Source organism: Corvus cornix, chromosome 1A (assembly GCF_000738735.6).
Source record: "Corvus cornix cornix isolate S_Up_H32 chromosome 1A, ASM73873v5, whole genome shotgun sequence".
NCBI classification, from domain to species: Eukaryota; Metazoa; Chordata; class Aves; order Passeriformes; family Corvidae; genus Corvus; species Corvus cornix.
In genome coordinates this window covers 65497294-65502301 of record NC_047057.1, presented here as the reverse complement: position 1 = coordinate 65502301, position 5008 = coordinate 65497294, and positions in this window count along the sequence as shown.

The following is a 5008-nucleotide window of genomic DNA, read 5'->3' as shown; positions in this document are numbered from 1 at the left end:
CATGTTGCACACTGACAAAAGCTGAGTCAGTAGACCACCTGAATTTAATGTTACTCTGAAATAAAAAGATTCAGGTGAGAATCGTCTCAGTTTCCCTAAAAAAAAAATCTTTAAATCTTGCATATGAGGCAACAAACAGCATCAAGGCATAGCTGTCATCCTGAATGAAAATGTGGCACAAGACCTTTGCCCACCTGATGTAATTCCCTGAATACCTTTCTGCATCCTTTGCAGTTTCTTTTCCCTCTGTGTGTGTATTGAGATGCCTCTGTCTTTTTTCTTTACATGGTCATTCTCCAGGTGCCTGTGTTTCCTCCTTTGCCTTTCCGTTTAATTTCTTGTTCCTTGTGCTCTCTGACTTTCTTCCTTGGAAGAGTCACAGTAACTATATCAAGCATGTTTTTTCTCTCATGATCAGACTGTAATTCTGCTCTGTATGTCTCAATCTACTGCATAAATGAAGCTACTTTTTCCCACTCTAATGGTACAGAATCATAATACCTCTTTGCTAGGGATCTACTCAGTTTTCCACCTTTCCCTTTGCATTTCTTGAAGGCAGAGTTCTTTTCTTCTACTAGAAGTACAAAGAGAGACTCGTTTCTCAGAGAGACTCTTAACAGGTATTTCTTAGCAGTCTTTAAGGCTCATTTCAGAGAGATTCTGTTAACAAAATCCTCATTTAAGAGACTTGTATGTAAAGGCAGGCTCTGTGCGTGTAGGCAAAGGCAGATTTTGTTTGAAAATTACAGAAATAACAGGCAAAGTGAATGCATGTAATCACTTACTGCTGCAGTAAGGAAGTTTTAAAGTCAGCTGTAAAGCATAGGGCTTTGTGTCCACCTATATCTGAATATGTGTGGAAACCAAAGGACTTAAAGAAGCAAAATTTGCTCTTCTCTCCCCCTGCCTTTTTTTTTTTTACTTCCTAAGACTCATTGAAAGAGTTGGTAAATTGTGTATCACATCCTGAATTTACCATGATTGAGGCAATAAGGGGAGTTAATGGAGGGAGGGAGGGAGGTAGGTAGGTAGGTAGGTAGGTAGGAAAATTAGAAAAGCTGTAATGGCTTTCAGATCCCATGTAACTTCTGGCTCACTGAGAACATGAGTCTCTATAAAAACCTCCTGGAGAGGAGAGGATGTCTGAATGGCTGTCTCTCTTCAGGCAGTGAAATGTCCCATTATGCTCTTTTGTATTAGAGCAGTATCACAAAACACAAGCTCAACTTCCGTGGTGGAAGGAATTCTTATTAAGGTAAGTTAAACTCCTTGTCTAATCTGATATCAGATTATACTGACAGGTGCCCTCTCTGCAATAGATACATGAGTACTCCAAGCAAAGCTCTCTATATGCTTGTACAGTCTGTGCATCTCATTGGCCATGGTTTTTTTTAACTGAACTGCCATGTGGTTTTTTAAAGCGTGTTTGAGCTAATTGCCATCAAGCTACATGTATAACAGTTATTATTTTCACTGCCTTAAATGCAACTGAAAATTAAGATTCTCTATTATGTTATTAAATTATGTGAGATTTGCTTCAGACAGTGCAGTTTTCTCCCCTTTTGATAACTATTACGTCTGTTGTTTCTCATGCTGCAGAGAGAGAAGGTTTCATGTTTATGGTTGATGTCATCCCAACTCAGGGCTGTCTATGACAGGAGCCTTCTGTATAGCCTGCAGGTGGACTTTTGTGTGCCTAAGTCACTGAAGCTGTAGGAGCCATAGCTTGTTTGCCCTGGATGGGGCAAGTGTCAGAGCTCTGGGGAGCTGGAGCTGTAAGTCATGTTGAGCACAAGTTGAATGATGACACTGAATTCTTCCTCTTGGAGCTGCACTGGTACACCTGATAAATAAAACAGTGCTGCACTTCCTTTGGTTAGCTGGCATGAGTTTAAGTGTCTTCTGGTAACTCACAGCATCTGAGCAAGATTTGGTGGAACCGTATCTGAGCTTTTGGAGAACGTAGATAAAGGGGAGTTCAGCAGACCAGGTTTTGTCAGAAGTTTGAGGTTAAACCACAATCAAGTCACTTTGCTTTGTTGCACCTTTCCACTGTCTGTGGCTAAAGATGAAATCAAAGATGTATTGGATGTTGAGGTTTATGTACATAGAGGAAGAAAACATATGGTGAGTTTATTTTGTGATGACTTCTAAGCCTCAATTAAAAAAACATTGTAAGTGTGAAGCTAACTTAGTATTATTACTATTATATCCAAACTATACAATACATTCAATACATTCATTTCATATACTTCAATACATTCACTGTTTTTAGTAGAGGTATTTGCAAAGAGCATGTTTTTTCTCTCCCAGTTTGGTATTTTAGGTCAGATTCAGGTCTAGAGTGGGCAGGTTCTGCACCACTGAATTGGTGTCTGTATGTGGCCTCCCCCCTTTAAACAGCTGTCACTCTTTCAATTTGGAATGGAGTCACTATTCCCCCCTTTATGTATATGGAAGAATGGCACTGAAACAGCACTTAATGAGTCATACCATGTAAACAGTAGTTGAAAAGCCTATTCATGCTGTATTTTACCACTGCATAGGAAAGCCAGGATTATTATTTTGATCCCAAAGTGATTAACACGTCCAAACATGCTGCAGGGAGTTAACAACTCTTCCTAACCACACACAGATCAAGCAGAGCAAAAGTGTGTCTTTACAGCTAATTGAAGGTTAGCTGAGCTCTTTTCTACTTTGGGCTTTCCTGCTTAATGCCACCGGCAAGATCTGCCATTCCCTTTGTTTCTTCTCCAGCGTTACTGCCCTCTGCTTGGGGATTCTGTTCTGCCCACATGTCTCTGGCTTCCTTCAATACCATCTTTCCATTATGTCTGTAAACTTCGAGTTCCCCTGCCAAAGAGAGCTGACAAAACAGATGTGTATATGTTGCAAGTGGGTTTTGGTACAAGAGAAATGTAGAGTAATAGTGGGAATCTGTGCAAATTGTCATGAGGAATTGCTGCTGTAACTAGGTTTGCAATTTGGGTTTGTTCAGACCATCTTCGTATACCTGTGTGGGTATTTCTTAGAGGTCTTTAAGACTCACAAAAACATGAGATGAAAAGTAAAGAAAACAAGCAAACACTGGTATCTGATTCTTTGTTCTGGTAGTTAATATGAAATGAAAGCAAGAGTGTGGGATAAGTTATTTTATGATGAAAAAAGTTGTTTTTTTAATGTAGATATTATGTTGATTAATGATATAATTCTGAAGTTTTCAGATAAGATGCAAACACTTGTCACAAAATTTGAGTACAGAGACTTGTAGCAAAGAATGCTGAAGAAACTTATTTCCTTAGCTGCAGCATCACAATGTTGGAGTCTGGGTGAGGAAGGGGGAGAGATTGTTAGAACATCTTTAAGACTTACGGAAGAAGAAGAATAAAAATATTTTAGTAGTTTGGTTCTCTGCACATTGAAAAACAGTCCCATTCCATGTGCTGATTTTTGTAGAACGTATTTCCTTGTCCCTTCCATACTAAGCCTGTCACATTTTTGGGATCTCTTCTTCTGTCTACAGTAGGTCCTGGAAATTACTATTTCCAGCTGTTGCTTCTCATTGAGGTATTTGTTGGCTTGTTGCAGCTGGTCACTGTGTGGGTTTGGGTTTTTTGTTTTGGGTTGAGTTTGATATTTTTTTTCCCCCATCCTCTCTCCATATATTTATGCAGTTTTGCAGCATGTCTGGCACACAGATTTTGGATCCATGCTTTTCTTTTGTCCTCAACAGACAATATTTTTCCAAGTGTGAAAGAACACTTCTGGTACTTCAGATGCATGTATATAATTTGGTGCAGCCTTCTTGCATATACAAGGATTCCTGATTTCAAAGTTTGTCCTTAATCAAAGTCTGGCATGTCAGAATTTCTGGTTTCTCAAAGGTTTTTAGGCTTGCTGTCGTGGTCTTGCAGAGGCACCATCAGAATCTTACCTGGCAATATCCCTGAAGGTATTTTCCAAGCCTTCATTAGAAATGGTATTAGTAACCACAGAATGGAGGTGCAGACATCTGTAGAGCATATTTATGCTTCCCACCAGTGGTACATGAAATGATGTTTGCCAGCTGGCCCTGGGAGAAGTGCTGATTTTCAGTATCAATGGATTTCCAGCCCTTCACTCTGTTCCTGTGTATTGTCCACATCTGTACTAGTGTATTCATCTTCTCCTTTTTGTCCTGTGTGAGTGGCCGAAGGTGCCGCATAAAATCTCAAACCCAGGTCATCTCTCACATAGGCTCGCAATCACATTTTTGAGAAATGCGGTTCCATTTCAGAACCCCTTTCACGGTGACTCTACCAATGAAATATAGTGCAACTTCAGCCCATCTGGAAGGGCGAAGGGCAGCATGAAAATAAACCTATGTGCAGGCATGACTTACTGTTATGTTTACATTAATGAACTTGATTGAACTGGATCGATCTCAAGGGCACAGATTTTATTGTGCCAATTTGGCCGAGTGCTTTTTCTGGTGTACTTCGCGTGAGACTCATCACAATGATATTTTTAATATATTTCAATCTTTAGTCTTTAAATTACTCTGTATCTGTTTGTGGCTTTCATTCCACATTAAGGAAGAATCCTACAGAATAGTCAAAAATCGCTCATGTGAAAGGAGAGTATTTCTTTTCATCACTGTTAGAAGTAATTATTATAGTTGGCCACTTTAAGGCTTATCTAAAATCAATGTACTTTTCCTAGAGAAACATCATGTTTCTCTGCCTTGTGTTTTAAGCTGGAATGAGTTTTGTTTGGTTTTATTTTTTAATAGTTCAGTCAATGGAATTCCTCTTCTGTAAATTTTCTATTGATTTTTCTTTTACTATACATCATCTTATTGCCATGAACTGCAATAGAAGTTCCTAACTTAAAATAACTACATGTAGAGAAGTACCAGGAGAAAATAACTGCTGTTCATGTGCAGTCTTTTGTGGTGAGGAGTTGGGAATAGGATTTAATGTGGAGGTGCTCTGGGTTTGGTCAATATATTAAGATCCCCTAATAAAAA